General features: G+C 38.5%; 1 long non-coding RNA gene across 2 annotated transcripts in view; it reads left to right on the top strand.

Moving 5' to 3' along the window:
* Window positions 1–21,910, top strand: part of LOC121819087 (uncharacterized) — a 36,108-nt gene extending 14,198 nt beyond the window's left edge. Inside the window, exon 3 of one of the 2 annotated variants that reach the window (XR_006059268.2) lies at window positions 20,875–21,910. This is a non-coding gene — a long non-coding RNA (uncharacterized LOC121819087). The other variant, XR_006059269.2, reaches the window with a different exon arrangement.
* The last annotated feature ends 320 nt before the right edge of the window (window positions 21,911–22,230 follow it).

The following is a 22,230-nucleotide window of genomic DNA, read 5'->3' as shown; positions in this document are numbered from 1 at the left end:
TTCTTTACTTAAGATTCTACTTCTTTGTCAGCACCTCAGAGGAGATAGCCTGCCTAAGAAGCAGATTTCATGGCAGCCTTCAACTCTATCCTGGTACCAAGATCTTAAAAGTCTCTGATCAGCTTGTCACACTTTAAGAATTAAAGCCTTGGTGGCGTGATCAAATGCTGAGAGTCCATTCAGAACTTCATCTAGGATTTTAATCTGATTTCCTGTACATCCTAGTTGCAAGCATATAAAAATTTTCTATTGGTTTGTAGTGATTCCTTATGTAAAAAATTAAATCATGCAGAGGAAACGGTCATGGAAGTGACTAAATCTTCAGAGGAAAGATGAAACCATTTATACCTTTGCCTTTCCAATTGGGGCACAGTCAGAGGAATTCAGATTCCCAGTAACAGTTCAATAAGCACTCTATTAGAGTAGTAGGGACTTGAATGCCTACTTCATAACACAAAACCAATGGATGTGCACCATATTATTATGAATTCCTCAGTGAATTTTTTGCTAATATCTAACATTCATTCCAGTCAAGGCTATGGATTTTCCAGTGGTCATGTATGGATGTGAGAGTTGGACTGTGAAGAAAGCTGAGTGCTGAAGAATTGATGCTTTGAACTGTGATGTTGGAGAAGACTCTTGAGAGTCCCTTGGACTGCAAGGAGATCCAAGCAGTCCATTCTGAAGATCAACCCTAGGATTTCTTTGGAAGGACTGATGCTAAAGCTGAAACTCCTGTACTTTGGCCACCTCATGCGGAGAGTTGACTCATTGGAAAAGACTCTGATGCTGGGAGGGATTGGGGGCAGGAGGAGAAAGGGATGGCAAAGGATGAGATGGCTGGATGGCATCACGGACTCGGAACTCCGGGAGTTGGTGATGGACAGGAAGGCCTAGCGTGCTGCGATTCATGGGGTGGCAGAGTCAGACACGACTGAGCAACTGAACTGAACTGAACATTCATTCTTTTTGTGTCCCTCCAATAAAATAAACCTTAATAGTAAGAATGAGTATGCTATAATGGCGTGTGTTTTTGTTAGTGTATCAAAAGCACCAACTAACAGTATTTTAATCTAAATTCCATCAATTTATAGTGAACCCTACTTCACTGGTTGTTGTTGACTAGTTGCTAAGTTGTGTCCCACTTTTTGTGACCCCATGGACTGTAGCCCACTAGGCTCCTCTGTCCATGGGATTCTTCAGGCAAAACTACTGGAGTGCATTGCCATGATTCATTCCAGGGGATCTTCCCAACCCAAGGATTGAACCTGCATCTCCTGTGGCTCCTGCATTACAGGTGGATTCTTTACAACTGAGCCACCAGGGGAGCCCAGGGCAAAACCAAAAATGGCCTGGATTCAACAAACCACACAGAATGGGAGTAAAAGAAAAGATAATTCATTAGCAAGGTGTGAGATGAATTAGAAGGGCTGTCAAAATAATGGAGGCATGGTGAAGTCAGAAAGAAACCAAATACTATTTTGTGGAACCAATATGATTTAAATGCAAATAACAAGGGACAGAGGCAATCCCAAGAATTAGAATTACCTGTATGATGATGGCGTGTGTGTGCATGTGTGGAAATGGAGCCTCGAAAAGGCTGAGTAAGGTCATAGTGTTATGGCAGAATGTGGATTCAATGCTAGGTCTTTGGCTTTGAATTTGGTGTGCAGCGAAAGGGCATGGTTCTTCTCTAAAGACGCTGTGAACAAAGGAATAGGATCTGCTAGAGAGTGTCCTGATAAAAGATACAAGATACAATAGAAAAAGACACCACTATCTTTGAAGAGTAAGAACACAATAGGAAGTAAGAATAATGTTAAGACAAATAATAAGATATAAGCTGGATAAATATATGCTAAAAAGATATATAGGAAAGATGCACTCAGAATAAGTAGCATTGTTTTTAATATATCATTTGTTAACACAGAGTCCAAAAATTATCTCATATTCTGTGATAATATTTGGAGTACTCCCTGAACTCAAAAAAAGATTGTGATAAGATATTTTAAATCTGAAATTTTAATATTTTCCATATTATTTAGAAATTGGATGTGGTATTTTTCCATCCAAGAGTGTCAAATGCTCTCTACCTCTGTAGACATGTTGTTCTTGAACATTTATCTCAGAATAGAGCCATCGTCAACTCACAGTTTAGTCATGAAGTTCGAGAACTGAAACCCAAGAGACTTGTCCATATAAATGAACATGTTTAACCTGTGCAGCATGACAGAAACTAAAATGTTTCTTTCTAATGGATGAATCATAGCATAATACAGACCTTTCCACAAAAGAACTTGACACTTTTTAAACATGCAATTTTAAAACCATTCAGTAAGCACAAAAGATTTCAGTTAATGTTAAATTTAGGAGAAGTAATTCACAGTAAAAGTCCTTCACTGGAATTTGACTCTACCTTTCAGTTGTCCTCAACCTTGACCATGTATCAGAATGACTTGCAAAGCTTTAGAAAAACACCTGCTGAGTCAGAACCTCCGAAGGTGCAGCCTGGACTTATTTATCTGGGGAAAAAAAAAAAAAAAAACAATTCTACAGATGACTTCAATGCACAAACAAGATTGAGACTTCTGATATAAGCAATTCATAAACACATAAATGGTTCTTCAGTCACATTTCTCTGTGGGGAATTAGTTAGGATATTGCCATGCAAACCTAAAAACTAAAGTGTTCCCTGACAAGGAGAGTTTGACCACTTCTCAGAAGAGTTACCTCAGTTCCACAGAACAGCTGTAATTCCACAATCTGTGCACCTCCAGGCGATCCCACTTTCAGCAGCTGCGATAAATTCCAAGCATATTTCCAATGCAAACCACCCCAGCCTTTGAATCTAAATCCCTCCAACTCTCTCCTAAACTTTAACTGTGTAAGTGTAGCTCAATTTTCCATTTCCCTGTATTAGTCAGCTAGAATGGTTTAAAGATTTATAGATAGAAAAGCTCACATATGATTCATATTTTACTGTAATCAAATATTAACTGGGTTGCTCATGCTACCAAGTATTTGTCTACTAGGGACACTTAAAAATGATTATTTTCAATGAATCTGGGCTTTTTTTTTTTTGAAAACTGATATTTGACCCTAATAAATATTTATTGGCATTCTACTATGGTTGGACATAGTGACATGCACTGGAAATATAATAATTTGCCCTTAATTTGCTCTTATTCTAATAGGAGAGCATTCACTTGACAAACATTTATTGAATGGAAACAAAGATATGTAAGATGTAATCTCTGCATTCTGGGACATCCCAGTTTACATGGAGAGGCAGATTTATACACAGAACTTCCTCTTCCATTTGCTAAGTGTCATGACAAAAGTGTTATGAGGTGCTATGTGATCACAAAGGAAAAGCTGTCTATATGGGGAAAGTCAGTACCTGCTCTTTAGAGAAAGTAGCATCTACAATGGAAGAACAAATGGAATTTTCCAGAGGAAAAGAAAGAGCATTCCGAACAGAAGTAGTACATGCAAGTCTCAGAAATAAGAAAATCATGGCTCTCTCATGGAAGAATGACTTCATGGAATATTTAGCCACAAGACTCATCAACTCTTTCTCCATTGCCAACATTGTCATTATACTTGATGACTGCACCAGAGCTGTAGATAACCATCCAGTTGCCCTGCCTCTAAGCTCTGTAGTTCCAGTCTTCATACAGAAAGGTAAAATGATGGAGAATGGCTCTCTCTGCCACACTGTCTTTGAAATAGGACGTCAGTCTTGTCCTGCCTTTGGACTCAGACTTGAACTAGACCACAGGCTCTCCTGGGTCTCCAGCTTACTGACCACAGCTCTTGGGACCGCTTAGCCTCCATAACCATGTAAGCCAATTTCTTATAATATGCATGTGTACATGTGTGTTTTCACGCATAAGTATGTGTGTCTTATGAGTTCTGTTTTTCTATAGGACCCAGACTAATACGATAGCATCAATAAACAAAATGGATGAATGAATAATAGTATGTATAGTTAAAATATGGTGGGGGAATAAGGATATGAAACTAAAGAGATATCAATAATAATAATACTGCAAATAGATTATGCCTTAATTATATGCAAGATACTCAGTCAAAAACGTTTTAAGTGGGCAATCTCATTTAATCTTCAAAACACTATGAGATGTGTGTTTTTATTAGCTCCATTTTAGAGAGAAAGTCACTGAAGCTGAGAGATGAGGTAAATTTCTAAGGTCACATTATTAAAAATGTTTTGTTTTAATTCATTTCCAAAATAGAAATACTTTTCTTCATTATTTCAGTTCTTTTAAATCAATGAACTAATCAAGCAGCAAGAATGTACTGAGCCCGCTATTATGTGCCCTTTGTGATTTCCTCTCAGGAAATGAAGCTGCTGACGGTGAGCACAGGCATCTTCTTGGCTTCAAGAAACATCAGGTCAAAAGTACTCCAAAAGTACTCTGGACAACCTTCCATTTTTCAGTTCTATAACTAGCTACTTGCAATAGAAATAAGTAATTATAAGAGCAAAATAACTACTAATTACAAGCAGCTGTAAATAAGAAAAACTTAGTTCAATGAAGCATATAACCCATGTGTTCCATTTCAGAAATGTGCTGTCCAGGTCATTAGTAACATGGGAATCATCTTTTACTCTAGACACCAAAAAGTCTGTCCCTGGTAAACGTATAAAATAAAAACTAAAATAAATACAAAAACAAACACCTTTTTCCCCTCTCACACAGCCATCTAGACCATGAATTGGCCAACTTTCCCCATAAAAGACCAGAAAGTAAATATTGTCGGCTTTGTGGGTCATATAGTCTCTATCACAACTGTTCAACTCTGTAGCTGCAGCATGCCAGACAGCCGTAGACAACAAGTAAATTGACATGCTTATACATCCAATCAAACCGTATTTCTGAAAATAGATGGTCAGCTGGATTTGGCCTGAAGGTTGTAGATTGCCCAATCCCTGGTCTACAACATTTGATACCATATTCCCAGATTAGAAAACATAAGTAGTCTACTCACTCTGATGAAAATTACTAATTGATGAGGTCTAATCTGATGAATATTATATCCAAAAGAATAGGTTGAGAACAGGTAAAATGTAGCAGTGTTTACAGATTTGTGTCTCTACTTGAGCCTATGGTAAGTAAACAACTAATAAAGAACCTGTGTCACTAAAGAATCAGAGTGGTTACCATTTTAAGACCGGACTGTATCATTTATTCAACATCATCTTTCATTGGCAGGTTCTTAAACATTACTGGTTCCTTCACATAAATTCCACTTTACTGTGGATATTCAGGTATCATAGACAAATCAGATTTGTTATTTACCCCATGATTTGGTGACTTGTAAACTTGTGAACTGAAACATAGAAATCAATTAGAAAAACCACCTGCAATTTAGTTTTTAGGTTATTTCTAAGTGGTACCACAGATTTCAAAGGTAATGACTTAGACATCAGAAAATCTGCATTGGCAGGTTTTCACCAAGGATTTTGAATTTTGAAAGATAACAGGAGAATGTTTTTAAAAGTATAGTAAAATTTCTGAGTCATAAACCCATTAATATTCATATTATAATCAAATATTAAATCTTTCAATTTAAAACAATGTCATTTTTAACCACACACAAAAAAATGATGTAGTTAAAACTATTTTAATTCCCCTTAAAATTGCATTAATATTAGTAAACAACACTTTTTTTTTTGCTTTACACAATTTTTATAGATTTATAAAATCTATAGTATTTTGTTAACACTTCAGGTTGAAAATGAGATCTTGTTAACACATTATACTGGGATTTTATTGCTATAGGAACTGAAAGAACCTTCAAAACATATCTGGTTTAGGCCTTAACTTTCAGTATAGAGTCGTTAAAGTTTAATTTCCAAAGTGAATTCCACAGAATGCAAGTACCACCATTTAAAAATAAAACAAACAACAACAACAAAAAAAAAACCACATGCTTTGTGTTTTTTTATTTTATTCAATAAGAAGGATAATTTCTAAGTTCAACTAAGTTTAGGAAACTCTTGGTTAATCTTAAACAGGATTCAAAGCTGATCTTCAGAAAATCTATTCTTCTGGAATATAATTTACTCTATTTGCCCTAATTACTACCCTCAGAAGTTTTATGTAAGGCTTGGGTTAGCATTTGGAGGAAAACAGCATTCCTTGTCTGGCAGGGGTAGGCCAAGGATGTCCTGGGGGCAGAACAAAAGTCTCCTTCAACTTTTTCTTTCCAAACTACTGAAAGAGATTGACAAACAGGTTCATGCACTGCCAACAGAGAAGGCCTTCTCTAATCCATGTACGTGAGTCTCATTCCTAAATTTGGTTCAGAGACTCGAATTGTAAATCACTATCAATCAATAAAATTATACTCATCAGTTTAAAACTACTCCATATGCTATGCTACTGTTATTAGTATTTTGAGTTATAAATTAAGAGAGAGTTGCGAGAGCATGTGGAAGTTTTTAAATAAACAACAAAAGTACATTGAGGCAAAAACAATGTTTTTAATCTTTATTTTAAATTACAAAGTGGATCGTGACAATAATCTTTGAACAACCAAAGGGCTGTTTGTGGAACAGGTGAGCACATTAGAGAAAAATCATTTGTCTTTCTTGCCATAGTAACAATGTTTTGAGAGTTAAATATACACTTTTTTCAAATGTTGTTTCACTCATTTCCATACTTCATAAGCATAACTTTCTGTACATAACAACACCTGACAGTTGATTATCAAGTGCTTATATGAAAACACAATAAAAATGTTAGAAACTACCAAAAAAAAAGAGAGAGAGAGAAAATCTTCTTATTTCTTAGCTTTATAAGAGAAAGAGTGTGGTTAACAAAATAGTGTGTTTTAAAGTAACACATGTCCTGTTGAGACAACTAAATCCATCAATGGTTGTTTCAGAATATAATGCAATATATTTTTAAAGTCTTCTAAAATCAGGTATTATATGAAGAATAAAATAAATAAATTAATAAAGAATAAAATCTTTATTATATGACAAGTTGAACATCATATGCCCTAATTTAAAATTGCCTTATAATTTCTGAGGCCCTCTTCTTATGTAGAAAGGCAGGAGGGACAGATCAACTAGAAGGAAAAAGTAGAAACTGGTCAATTGGAAGAAGTAAGTTGAAAAAAAAAAGAAACTTCAGAAAGAGAACTTTAAGAAGATTTTAAAAAGAAGGGCATTGAGAGAGAGATAAATGGAAAGAATAGAAAACAAGAAGAAAGAAAAAGAAGAAAACAGGGCTTCCCTGGTGGTCCAGTGATTAAGAATCCTCCTTGCAGTGCAGGGAACACCAGTTCAATCCCTGGTCCGGGAAGATCCCACATGTGTGGGAGCAACTACGCCCTACATCGCAACACCTAGCATGCACGCCTAGACCCTGCGCTTTACAGCAAGAGAAATCGTGGCAATAAGACGCCCGTGCACCACAATGAAGAGTGGCCCCCACTCTCCACAACTAGAGAAAGCCTTCGTGCAGCAACAAAGACCAAAAGCGGCCAAAAATAAACATGTATTTTTTAAAAAGAGAAAAGGAAGGCAAAGAGGCTAGTAAAGGAATCAACATAGATTTATAGCTAATGTGCCTTATTTTTCTTTCCACCCCCCCCCCAACTATTTTGAAGAGAAAAATGGCTAAATTTTATAAAACACAAACTGTAACCACCCAAGAACTGCAGAACTGAAACTTTTCTGTTACCAAATAGCCCTATTGCTTCACAATAATATGCCCTGCCTGGCATTTCTGGAACACAAAGATCACTCCATCTGCTATCTGATCTGCTATCTGATCCCATGGCTCATTTCCTGCTCCTTCCCTCGGTGCATGCCCCGTGTCCAGAGGAATATACTAGACACAGTTGGCTCAGTACTGGAAGTAAAGCTTTAAGAAAAGGAATATTTAGGTCCCTAGGCAGCACAGGAGGATCATGGGAATTTTGTAGCCATCAGTGTAGTAAGTAATTTAGGCAAGTGTCATCAATGGGTGCTGAAACCTTGGTCTCAAAGTATTACTCCATAGACGACTTATTAATTAAAAGGGGGAAAGTTTATCTTGACAAAGGAGAAACCTGGCGGTCACCATCTTACGCAAGTAACCAAACTAAGCCCCACCAACAGGGGAACAACTTGACATCCACCTCTGTACTGTTCCTGCCCAAAATATTTTAACCTAAACCGAGCTATGAAGAAACAATCAAACAAATACAGAATTTAGGACACTCTGCATGACAAGTGACCTGACTTTTCACAAAAGATAATAGCATAAAAGATAAAAAGTGGGGAAAGTGTTCTGTGAAAAAAGATAAAAGATAGACTACCCAAATGCTATGCATGATCCTAGGTTGGTTCCTAGATAGAAAAAAATAGAGCAATAAAAAAATAGGGGGACAGTTACAGAAATGTAAATAAAGATGATATATTAGGTGATGTCACTGAATCATTATTATTAGTTTTTTAGGTGTGAAAAGATTTATTATGTAGGAGATGTCCTTATTCTTAAGAGATGCAGGCTAAATATATTTGGAAGTGACAGGATGTCTGCAACTTACTTTCAAATAGGTCACCAAAAAACTCTGTGTGTGTGTGTGTGTGTGTGTGTGTGTGTGTGTGTGTAAAGGCATAAATCAAATGTGGCAAAATGTAATTGGTGAACAAGTGTTTGTTGTACTATTATAAACTGTTCATAGGTTTAAAGCATTCGAAATAAAAAACTGGACAGCAAGGTGGTGTTGGGAAATTGTGAGCCTTAAAGTCAGACAGCCTGGAAGTTCAAACTGGTGTTTCTCTCTTGGCGGCTCCAGCCCCTTGAGCTTGAAAAGGATTACCTCACTGATCTCCTCATAAGATTGCTCTAAAGATGTGCAATGTATGTGAAGAGGAGTTTGTAAACTATAAAGCACCCTAGAATTATCAACTTGCAGTCCAAGGATACAAGACAGGGTGCCGTGCATTTGGATAAGGGGAAAGTTACACCTTTGCGGTCTGTAGTCTCTAAGTGAAATTTATCACTTTTTCCAATTATACACATAGGCATGACTTACATGTCTTGTGTCAAGTACACAGTAAGAGATCAACACATGTTAGCTCTATTATCACTTCAGTTAATTGCTTCAAATTGCACAAATGAGGGTCATGAAAAGCATGAGTCAGTCATGGGGTTCTTAGAATCTTGCATCCTCTTTTTTTCTTCCACATCTTAAAGGACACACCTACTCTGAGCCTGTACCCTGTGACAGATGCTGTATCTCTGACTCATGCTTTCCATGGCCCCTCTCTGCTATAGCTTTAAAATGAATTGCACTGAAAACAGAGCTAACTCAGTGCATTCAAAACTGAACTCCTGGTCTCACCTCAACCTATCCCCTCTTCCAAAAAATACTGCTCACTCAGAGCATGCTTCCCTAATGGCACTCCATCTGTCCAGCTACTTAAGTCAAAAATATTGGAGTCATCTTGATTTTCTTTTCTCCACTCACTTCTACTTTTTCAGAATATTCTGTCAGCTTTAACTTTAAAATAACTTTTAAAATCTAATCATTTTCCTTCACCTCCACTGCTACTATCCTGGCCCAGACCACCATCATCTCTCACCTAGAGATGATTCAACAGTCTGCTGAGGGGTCTCCTATTTCTTCTCTTGCTCCCTGTGCCATCCATGAAGAGTTCTCCTTTTACGTTGCATCACACCATGGCATTACTCTCCTGACAACCTTGCGATGGCTCTCATGTCCAAATAAAAGTAAAACTCCTTCAAGAGATATCAAGAACTGAGCTCCCTTCATGTCTGACCACAGCTCCTACTCTCCTCTACCCCACCCACTCACTTTGACCAGCCACACTGGCCTCCTTGTGGTCCCTTCAACATGCCCGGCATGCTCCCACCTTAGAACCTTCATACTGAGTGTTTTCGAGATATTCATGTGGTTAATTCTGTCATCTCCATGTCTCTGCTCAAGTCACCTCCTTGGAAATGCCCATGCTGACAATTTGATATAAAATAGCATCCCACCTTAGGATGTCTAATCTGTCCTTACCCTGTTCTTCCTTTTGTGCCTATAGTACTTATCACCTTTTAACATAGGAGTAATTTAATTGCATGTGCTCTATCTCTTCCTACTAGATTATAAGCTCCATAGAGGCAAAGAACTTTTTTGTTTATTCATATATTATTTTTTAATTCATGTGTCCCTTACACATTAATAGATGTTGGCAAGAATGTGCAGAAAAGGGAAACTTTATACACTGTTAGTGAGAATGTACCTTGGTACAGCCACGATGGAAAACAGAATGGAGGTTACTCAAAAAACTGAAAATAGAACTACCATATGACCCGCGATTCTCCTCCTGGGTGTACATCTGAAAAAAAACTAACTCAAAAAGGTACATGCAGCTCAATGTTCACTGCAGCATTATTTAACGATCGTCATGGAAGCAACCTGTGTCCATCAACAGATGAACAGATACAGTATGTATGCAATGGAAAACTGCTCAGCCATAAAAAGACTGAAATTTTGTCATTTGCCGCACCACGGACAGACTTGGAGAGTATTATGCTAAGAAAAGGAAGTCAAAGAAAGAAAGACATATACTGTATGATATCACATATATGAAATCTAAAAAGTAAAATAAAGCAGTGAATATGACAAAAAAGAAACAGACTCACAGACAGAGAACAAACTAGAGATTACCTGTGGGGAAAGGGAAGCAGGGAAGGGCAAGCTTGGAGTAGGGGATTAGAGGTACAAACCACTGTGTATCAAATAGATAATCTACAAGGATATATTATACATCATAAGGAATATAGCTACTATTTTATAATAACTGTGAATAGAATATAACCTTCAAAAATTGTGAATCACTATGTTGTATACCTGAAACTTAACATTGAACATCATTTATACCTCATTTTAAAAATTGTGTGTTTATTTATTTTTTTTAATTGGGTTGTTTGTTCAGTTGTGTGTGTGTGTGTGTGTGTGTGTGTGTGTGTGTGATAAACCCCACATAATATAATACTCACTACTGTAACCAGTTTTTAATGTATAGTTCAGTTATGCTAACTACCTTCATATTGTTGTGCAGCCATTGCCATACTACCATTTTCAGAACCCTTTCCATCTTGCAAAACTCAGACTCTGTACCCATTAAACCATAACTCCCCACTTCTGTTTGTCATGCTCTGTAAGTGCCTACCACATAGGTACTTAATAATTTTTTGTGGACTTAATGAATGATTACATGTCACAGAACTTCAGATGTCATCTCCATGGGAAATATTTCCAAATCTGTGGGCTTCCCTCATAGTTCAGTTGGTAAAGAATCCACCTGCAATGAAGGAGACCCTGGTTCGATTCCTGGGTCGGGAAGATCCCCTGGAGAAGGGATAGGCTATCCACTCCAGTATTTTTGGGCTTCCCTTGTGGCTCAGCTGGTAAAGAATCTGCCTGCAATGTGGGAGACTCTGGGTTCAACCCCTGGGTTGGGAAGACCCCCTGGAGAAGGGAAAAGCTACCCACTCCAGTATTCTGGCCTGGAGAATTCCATGGACTGTATAGTCCATGGGGTGGCAAAGAGTCAGACACGACTGAGCAACTTTCACTTTCAGTTTCAATTTCAATGAATGATCACCTGTCACAAAACTTCAGATGTCATCTCCATGGGAAATATTTCCAAATGTATAACTCAAATAGGCTCTATTTCAAATTCCCCCCATTCTGTCTAAATTATCCTCTTCCTTATACATAAATTGGACTGTGTGCCTTTTACATCTTTATATTTTCCAACATCATTATCAGATTATCTTAAACAGAAAATGCTTACTAGAAGTCTAATAAGTGAACAAATGACTGCATACCAGAGTCATGGGTGTTGGACCTCCCACTACCTCAAAACCCAAACACATGTTTTAGCACCTCCTGCATGGTCTCACCAGAGAAGGCAATGGCACCCCACTCCAGTACTCTTGCCTGGAAAATCCCATGGACAGAGGAGCCTGGTAGGCTGCAGTCCATGGGGTCGCATGCACCGTACGAGGCTCCTCCATCCATGGGGTCGCACAGAGTCGGACACAACTGAAGGGACAGCAGCAGCAGCAGCAGCATGGTCCCACATGCGCCAGCGTGTGTTAAAGCTGAGATGTTCTCAGTAGGAAGGAAAGAGGCCACCAGCTAGAAAACACACAGAACTATTTTTTTTAATATCCTAAAAACCAAGATTTACCATGGATATTGATGGCCTGACTTTAAGATGCCAGTGCTTTAAGGACCAGCAGATGAGAAAAGATGGAAAAGTGGGGAAGAATTGAGCCAGTATATTTACATTGGAATTGGGAATTTAAAACAAACAAACAAAAACAGGCTTCCAAGAGTTGTAAATGCTAAAGAATATACCAGACCCCTTGAGAGAAAAATCGAGATGGAAAGTCTATGAAACCATGGTTGACACTCTCTCAACCAAAAAGAAAGGGATGAACCACCCAACCTAACATAGGAAAGAGGTCACTATGTTGAGAATCCATCCTGTGATACCTGTCCACAGCAGTGTGGAAGAGAACATTTTAAGACATATGATTATGTCCCTCAACTTGACTTCCTCCCAGGCCCTAGGAAGTGCTGCAGATTCTTTTGCAGAAGTGCCTGTAAACAAGTCAGGCTGATGCTGGGATCGGGAAGCAAAGCTGTGAACAATGGTGAGGCGGAATCGCCTGCACACCTCTGAGAGAAAGGCAGGGGTGACGCAGCTGTAGTGAGAGGATAGACCCACACCAGTAGCAGGTGGAGAATGAGCGTGGGCAACAGGGACAAATCCTAAACGGCCACTGTGGAGAGGACCTGAGCAAGGAGATGTGGGGAGGCTGAGAGGTCCACGGCCTTAAATAGGTAGAACCCTGGAAGCCCTTTTTTATCCCTCCTGCCCTACAGGGCTATTGTTCCAAGGAAAGCGGAAGCACAATTAGATCAACTCAACTGAATTGTCTCTTCTTTGAACTGAAGTTTGAACCATAAAATGGGTCATAAAAGGTCTGTGCGTCCTAACTCATAGATATTCTGTATTCCAAAATTTCATACTGGTTGAACTTTTTCATCAAACTGTGGGTTAAACCTCTCCATACCATTAGATCTAAAAAGTTGAAACTGACTTCTGATAGCTGTCGAACAAAGTGATACAGTCCCTTCATGTTCCAGACCCTTGTTCCTCATCCAGTGCCTCTATTTTTAAAAGCTTCCCTTGTGACATCTAGATAAAAAGCTGTAGGATTTGGGGGTAAAAGAGTAGGAGACTATGTGGTGATAGAAAAATGCTTTGACTCTCATAAGCTCCTTCAACGGGCCTCAGCCCAAACTCACAACAGAGATTTAGAACCTGCACACCAAGAAAAGCACACACCAGAAAATTCATCCACCACCTCCTGCTTTCATCTACTTCAAACTTGAAGATTGCTACCTCTTCTTATTTAGCATCTGATGGTGCATCTTCAAATTGTTACTAATATTTCTAAGAAATTTTTTTCTAGTGTTTCTCCCTTAGCTCAGAGGAGAGTGGCCTACACTTGGGGGGAAAACACCAACCAGGCCCACAGTGTCCTTTCAGGGAAGGAAATAGGAAATCAGACACTAGAGTAATGTGAAGGGGCGAGGTATCTTCTTATGTGTTGCAGGATGGAAAAAAATTGAAATTCAGTTTTACTCAGTAATTGAATTCTATGCCACAGTCCCTCCAGGGCCTGTGATTCTGAAGAATGTGTCTTAATTTCTAAAGGTTGAAAGAAAGTCTTGAAAGAGATTAGAGATTAGGGATGTAATTAAGGATTGGGTGGAATGGCAACAAAAACACAAGGTAAAGGTTCCACACTGATATTTGAGGGGGGCGGGGGTAAGTTTTCAAAAAGGGTATCTGCTTTGCCATTTGTTGAAATTTGCATTAGTACCAGATAGATGATGTTATGAAAGATGGTGGGGCAGTGGAAGGGGGGCTGAGGGGAGGAGGGTGGGCGGAGGGGTCGGGTCTAGTCAGTATTAGTTGCCTTTCCAAGAGCCATTCTTTTTTCTTTTTGTTTAAAGAATCCTGGCTTTATGGCCAGCTTTAGGAAATTAATCATAGTCTGTACTAGAGGAAGACAATTTTTTTTTTTAATAAAAAGCCAGGTAATAAATATTTTGGGCTTTGCAGTTCATACGATCTCTCACAACCCATCAGTTTTGCCACTGTAGTACAAAACAACCGTAGACAGTATGTATGTGAATGGGTGTGGCTGTGTTCCAATAAAACTTTATTCACAAAAACAGGCATCAGTCTGGGTTTGCTCCAGGACCATAGTTTGTCAAACCCTTATCTAAGGCAACATAGCAACTCCAATCCCTTTTGTCAGTGATTGATCTTGTCATACATAAGTGACCTACTTTTGCTGAGTATGAAATATGAGGAAGTGAGTTAAGAGATTTCTGATAAAACATTTCTTTCATAATAAAAGAGAGAGGGTATAAGAAAAAAGTGTTTTGAGTCCTTCCCTCCTTGTTTTCCTTTGAATACTTGTTTGAGGCCACGGTGCTTGAAGTTGCGGCAGCCATCTTGTCCTCACGAGGTTCTAAGTTGGAAAATAAAAGCCAACAGCTGAGAGTGGTGGAATGGCAGAAAGGAAAGGGCCAGGATTTGTATTAAATCACTGAACTGCTGTTTATCTCCAGATTTCTTGTTGGGAAAACAATATCCTGAGATTAAGTCATTGTGGTTCTAGTTTTCTGTTACTTGCACCTGAAAGCATTCTTAATTGATATATTCGCAGAAGCTCAAAATGTAAATGGAATAGTTTTAATAGTACCTTTAAATTCTTCTGAACATTTGGGATATTTTCTGCCTTAGCATTGGAGCATGAGCTCATATAAAATGAAAATAAGGACTACCCCAAAAAGTACAGAATTGCCACTGTCGAAGGTGTGGAGATTACACCAGTGCTATCCATGGAGGAATCACCATGACTATAAAATAAGTTATTTTTACATATAAAATCATTTTAGATCAGGTTTTATTAACAAAGGAGAAGAGAGTTTGGGGATATGAATAAAGGCACCTAATAATGACTGCCACATCAGTACAATTACTGAAATTATTATTGATAATTTTAAATTGTCAAATAGAAGTGAAATTACGTGGTTTCTGTTTAAGAATTCAGGGAAGCCCACAAACTATTGTAAAAGTTTTTGTGTAATTAAACCAAAAAGAGTTTTATGTTCTTCAGAATGCTCAGCCTAATTGGACTCATGTCCCCTTATCTTCACTCAGTAGATGTTTACTGATAGCTCTATAGTTCAACCCTTTCCCTTTCTCTATGGCCTCCGAGTGTTTCCATATGCTATTTCCTCTGAATGGGACCTTCTCCCTTCTAATTCTAGCTCCCCGTATCTCAATCTCGCTGACTCTAACTCAACTTTCAGGTCGCAGATAAGCGTTATTGCCTCAGGAAAACCTTTTTCTAACCCCATATGATCACATTATGTATTTTCATGGCTGCCTGTCATCCACCTATCATTATGCTCGTTGTTCTATACTATAATTATTTTCTTTATTATCCATCTTTGTCACTTATATGCTTCACGAGTTCTAAGATAATGTCTGCTTTGTACATCAGGATCTAGCGGACTGCCTGCCCCATGTTGCATATATACTTGTTGACTAAAGAAATTAATGAGATGTCGTATAAACTGTGATAAAAGAAAACTAAAGACAGACCTAACATAATACTGCAAAGTGGCTAAGGCTACTACAGAGTCATGAACAAGAGGCTACGGTATACAGAACAAGTGAGTTTAACCCATGGCTTGAAAAATGTGTTGACCAGGTAGAGCATTTCATGCAGAAGAGATAATAGCTACAAAAGACTACTAAAATCCTGAATCAAGGTAACTGTAGTGGGAGGGGGTGACTGGAAATTCAGATATATTTTGAAAGTAGAATCAATATTGTGTGTTGAGAGATTGGTTGAGAATATTGAGGAAACAAGTGTTCAAAATGACTTCTGCATTTTTACCTGAGGCAACTACAGTGGTAATAACACCATTTATTAAGTATGGGTTAAAAGAGCAGTACACGTTTGGAAAGCCAAGAAAGTTAGCTAAGCTTAGGATAAGTAGAATTTGGGGATTTGGGGAAACTTTGGGTATAGATAATAAGAAATCAAAGTTTGAAGTGGAAGACATGTTTGAGGGAGTCCATGAATCTGCCTGCAATGTAGGAGACCCTGGTTGGATTCCTGGGTTGGGAAGATCCCCTGGAGACGGGATAGGCTGCCCAACTCCAGTATTCTTAGGCTTCCCTGCTGGCTCAGACCGTAAGGAATCTGCCTGCAGTGAAGGAGACCCAGGTTTGATCTTTGGGTAGGGAAGATCTCCTGGAGAAGGGAATGGCAACCTACTCCAGTATTCCTGCCTGGAAAATCCCATGAACAGAGGAGACCAGTGGGCTACAGTCCGTGGGGTCATAAGAGTCAGACACGGCTGAGCAACTCACACACACATGGAGCTCAGAAGATAGTTGAAAACAGGGGTCCAAATGAGACCAAGCCCAATTCATCTGCAAAAACATGGCATGATTATACAGTTACAATTGCTTCATCAAAACAAAAACAGCTTCACTTAGACATACAAAAGAATTGATGCTTCCTTCAGCTGAGCTGCCCCAGGAAGCCCTGCATTCATGCTGTCTCTGCTGCTACTACTGCTAAAAATATTTTCAACACTTTTTTTTTTTTGGAACCATCCTTTGAAAAGTGAAAAGGGTATTTTTTTTTAACATTCTCTGTGATGGCAAATCTTCATTATCTAGTATAACTTTTATTGGGGGGAGGAAGAAAAACTTCAAGGCTAAGTCTGATGAATAAAGGAAATGAATAATCATATTATTATCTAAGATCATTTTGATTTAGAAAAAAGGGAGTAGCAATAGCAAGAAATTTTCTTCTATGACTTATAACTGAATTTTAAAGCAATTTTAATTCAATAAATATTTCTGCAGTGCCTATAGGCTAAGCACTGTGCTCTTTGTGCACAGTAGCAAGAAGGAAGCTGCTGATGTGTTTTGAGCCATAGCATTTGAGCAAGAAGCACCATTTGAATAAATATTAAGGTCCCCCAGTTGATTCCTTTGAGAGGCATATTACTTAAAGAAGTGTTATATCTTCCAAGCTTCCTCATGGTTGGGCTGGATGCCTCTTTATCGTCTTCCAAAGCTCTATGTGCATATCTCTTTGATAGCACATTCATATAATATTGTTATCACCACATGTAGGTTTACTTCACAAGAGCATCATTATTTTATTCTTCACTACCATGCCCAACACAGAGCAGTGGTTAATAATTGCTTGCTCATTGAATAGGTAGGTGGATTAATGAGTGAGTGAGTAAGTGAAGCATAATTGAATTTCTGCACAAATGGCTCAAAGAAGTCTTTCCCCATCAGCTCACCTAAATATCTACACACTGCTATCCCTGTCCGTCTCTGTGTTTTTATTTGCTTTACTTTTTCTCCAGAGTATTTACGTGTATCTGAAATTATGTATGTGCTATCTATTTTTTATTGTCTGTCTCCCTCAGTAGAATGTAGCCTTCATGAGAACAATGGCCTTGCCTGGGTTATTCACAGATGCATCCCCCAAGTGTCTACAACAGCTACTGGCAGAATACTTTCTTTTTAAATAAGTAGATGCATTTTCAGTTATATGTTGTTATGTAATAAATTACCCCAAAATGTAGTGGCTTAAAACAACAACAATTTTATTATATCTCATGCTTGTGAGGGTCAGGAATTAGGGCAAGGGTCAGTTGGGAGATTCTTCTAACAACTGAGGAATCTTCAGTGATATTCATCTTGGAGGTGGGCTAATCTGGAGGATCCAAGACAGATATGCTCACATTTCTGACTCTTTGGCAGAGATGACTAGAAGGCTGGGCTTCGATAGGCCTGACGACCGGAGGGCCTACATCTGACTGTCCAAGATGGAGTTCTTAAGGCAATCAGGTTTCTTCCTCAGTGGTTGAGAGCTTCTAAATGAACATTCAAAGAGGTATAGGCAGAAGATTCAAGACTCTCTGTTAATTAGCTTCCCATATCCCACTCTATCTATTCATCAAGCAAGTCACCAAGTCTAGCCTATATTCAAGAGAAAGAGAATTGGACTCCATGTCTCAAAGGGAGGGTTAGCAAAGAATACATGGTCATGCTTTAATCTTCTATGTTGCATGAAAGAAAAGTAATGAATATGCAAAATTGGGTAAGGGTTGAAAACATTGATTGCTAGGTAAGCTAGACATAAGTAGCCAAGAGAAAATAAATTACAACCCAGACTTCTTTTCTCTACCCACAGAAAGACCAATTTTTAGCAAACTCCTAGAATATGGGACCTATTAAACACTCTCTATATGTCGGCCACTCAAGTGACTACTTGACACATATTCTTTGACTTGGTCCTCACAAAAACCACACTATGGTGTCAACTATAGTCACCCCCATCTTAGAGATGATGAAACTGAGGCACGGATACATCAAGTCATTGTTTAAGATATTAATACACCATTAGTGAGTGGTAGGAACCCAAGTCCAGTACTCTTGCCTGGAAAATCCCATGGACAGAGAAGCCTGGTAGGCTGCAGTCCACGGGGTCGTGAAGAGTCAGACACGACTGAGCGACCTCACTTTCACTTTTCACTTTCATGCATTGGAGAAGGAAATGGCAACCCACTCCAGTGTTCTTGCCTGGAGAATCCCAGGGACGGGGGAGCCTGGTGGGCTGCCGTCTATGGGGTCGCACAGAGTCGGACACGACTGAAGCAGCTTAACAGCAGCAGCAGCAGGAACCCAAGTAGTTCAACTCCAGAGCCTACATTCTTATCCATTAAGCTATAATGCTCTCAAAGTAGGCATCATCATATACTGCAAGGCTGATATTTCTCCTTAAGAAAGAGGAGGAAGGGCCTATTTAAAGAAAGTGAAAAGAATGTGAGCTTTAGAATCAGCTCTTTGTCATAACCCTGGCTCTTCCTAGTAATAACTGTGCAACTGTGGGCAAGTTATTTCTTAATTACTCATCTGTAAAACTGGGATGATGATATCTAGTTTGTAGGATACAGTGAAGATGAAAGTGAATATTTTAAAGTGCCTAGAATAGAGCCATCACTTATAAAGACTTAAAAAGTGTTAGTTCCTTTCTCAAATACATAATGAGTGCCCTACTTGTAGGGAAAATCAATCCCATTGTGTGCCACAATTTTTTCAGAAGTTTTCCTGGTATAATTAAATATTTATTCTGATAGAAAAAAAAAAAAGATGCTCCAGAAATTTAGACTTATCCCTTGGTGGCTCGGTGGTAAAGAACACACCTGGCAGTGCAGGAGATGCAAGAGACTAGGGTTCGATCCCTGGGTCGGGAAGATTCCCTGGAGGAGGAAATGGTAACCCACTCCAGTACTCTTGCCTGGAGAATCTCATGGACAGAAGAGCCTGGTGGGCTCCAGTGCATGGGGTCGCAAAGAGTCAGACACAACTTAGCGACTAAACAACAACAACCTTCACCAGTTCAGTTTCTGCCTATGTAGTGTGGACGATAGAATCAATTCTATTAAAAGCAAGATTACCACTGACACAATAGTAACGGCCTGTCAACAACATTGTTCAGTGGTAACAGAAGTAGTTTTAGAAAAGACTTACTTCTTAGTTAGAATGAGCTGTAAAATTAAACTGTAAAGAAAAATGCTGTAGATTTAGTTCCTAGTTCCGTGTTCTGCTAAGTATCACCGCAGAGAGATTGTGGTATTAGAATATCAGCATTTCTAACTTTCATAATCTTACTACTATGATTAGCATGAATATTTTATTACTGATAGTATATAGGCATGGTTTTATAAGAAAACTTTCTTTTCTACAGCTAAAAGCACAAAATTGGTACTTGGCCACTTATAATTGTTATGTATAACAATGTACACTACTATTTTAAGTCTTAAATTAGCTACTTGCCTGACAAATAACAGAGAATATCAATTGCATTTACCATGCTCAAATTCTGTACTCTCTTAAAAGGGAGAAGAAATAAGCTCGAGAGCAAACAGGCAGCCCAAGTATATGGAACATAAGGGCACCATTAGACTAGGGAAGAAATAGGACAGCTTGTGGTGATGGAAGGAAAAAGCTTGTAACTATCAGAGGAAGGAGGAGGAAAAAGCAGATACAAGTCAAGTGCAGAATATTTCAGCGTTGAAGTGAAGACAAATTTATGACAAATACAAAAGATGGAAACACTCTTGAATTCTAATAATGCTATATTTACAAGCACCTCACTTGAAGACCAGAATTGTTGCCTGGAATATATTTCATAATTACCTAAATTATAAAACCAGAGTATGAATCTTAGACTAGAAGGATCACTCTAAAGCAACAGGATATGATAATTACAGAAGAGACATGGGCAGGGAAACAATTCTGATTATTCCAGTCTTCTTGAATATATGAAGTTTTTTGTTTTGTTTTGTTTTGTTTTTACAAAGAAGACCACCAGAAGCGCCAGGATTTTGAAGAGAAAGATTTCAGAGAGAACCTTAAGAGAACTGTGGAAGATCGAGGAGACTGCCTAGACTTTGAGAAATCAGTCTTTGAGCAGCAAACTATTGTTGACACAGGAATCGAATGTGATAGGCAAGTGTTAGGTTGGTGCAGAAGTAATTGCGGTTTCTGCATTGTTGAAATTTGCCCTTTGATATTGGAAGGCATTCTATATAAATGTGGTTATCTTATACATCATTTTAATGTGCTTTTCTCACTTTGTGTTTTTTGCTGTGACTTATCACTTGTTGTTTATTTTATATTTATTTTAGACTATGAAAATAACGTTAGACAAAAAGTAAATTCGAGTGATTTTCTTATTTGAGTTCAAACTGAGTTGTTGAGTAGTGAAGACAACTTGCAACATCAACAATGCATTTGGCCCAGGAACTGCTAATGAACATACAGAGCAGCGGCGATTCAAGAAGTTTTGCAAAGGAGATGAGAAACTTGAAGATGAGGAGTGCAGTGACGGGCCATCGGAAGTTGACAAGGAAGCGGATCCTCTTACAACTACATGAGAAGTTACCCACGAACTCAGCGTTGACCATTCTACAATTTGGCATTTGGAGCAAATCAGAAAGGTGAAAACATAGATAAGTGGGTGCCTGTGAACTGACTGAAACAAAAATTTCATTTTGAAGTGTCATCTCCTCTTTTTGTATGCAACAACAATGAACCATTTCTCGATTGGATTGTGATGTGCAGCAAAAAGTGGATTGTATATGACAACCAGCGATGACCAACTCAGTGGTTGGATCGAGAATAACTCAAGAATAAGTTCCAAAGTTCTTCCCAAAGCCAAACTTACACCAAAAAAAGGTCACAGTTGCTGTTCGGTGGTGGTCTACTGCTGGTCTGATCCACTACAGCTTTCTGAATCCTGGCAAAATCATTACATCTGAGAATTATACTCAGCAAATTGATGAGATGCACTGAAAACTGCAATGCCTGCAGTCGGCATTGGTCAACAGAATGGGCCCAATTCTTGTCTACTGCAATGCCCGACTGCACATCACACAACCAAGGCTTCAAAAGTTGAACAAACTGGGCTACAAAGTTTTGCCTCATCCTCTACATTCGCCTCACCTCTCACCAACTGACTAACACTTCAAGCATCTTGACAACTTTTTGCAGGGAAAACGCTTCCACAATCAGCGGGATGCAGAAAATGTTTTCCCAAAATTCCATCTGATCCCGAAGCCCAGATTTTTATGCTATAATAATAAACAAACTTGTTTTTTGTTAGCAAAAATGTGTTGATTGTAATGGTTCCTATTTTGATTAATAAAGATGTGTTTGAGCCTAGTTATAATGATTTGAAATTAACGGTCCGAAACTGTAATTACGTTTGCACCAGCCTAATATTAAACAAAGCTTTTACAGCCAATGACTTACAAAGGAGACACAAATCTCTGTTAATTGTATAATAAGTGCATTTCTAAAAGCCACCTATGAATTAGCCAGTGGAGGTCAATTAAAGGGATAATGGTCTACTCTTTGCCTATTAAGTTTTTATTCACCAAATCTGGAAGGCAAACAAGAAAATAAAATCAAAAGAAAGTGGACTCAATGATGGTATTCAAGCCCTATAAAACTCAATCTTTCTTTATAGTCATGGAACATTT

This window comes from Ovis aries, chromosome 3 (assembly GCF_016772045.2).
Source record: "Ovis aries strain OAR_USU_Benz2616 breed Rambouillet chromosome 3, ARS-UI_Ramb_v3.0, whole genome shotgun sequence".
Taxonomy (NCBI): Eukaryota; Metazoa; Chordata; class Mammalia; order Artiodactyla; family Bovidae; genus Ovis; species Ovis aries.
Note: the sequence above shows the minus strand (reverse complement) of the source record. Positions and strands in the feature narration are given on the sequence as shown.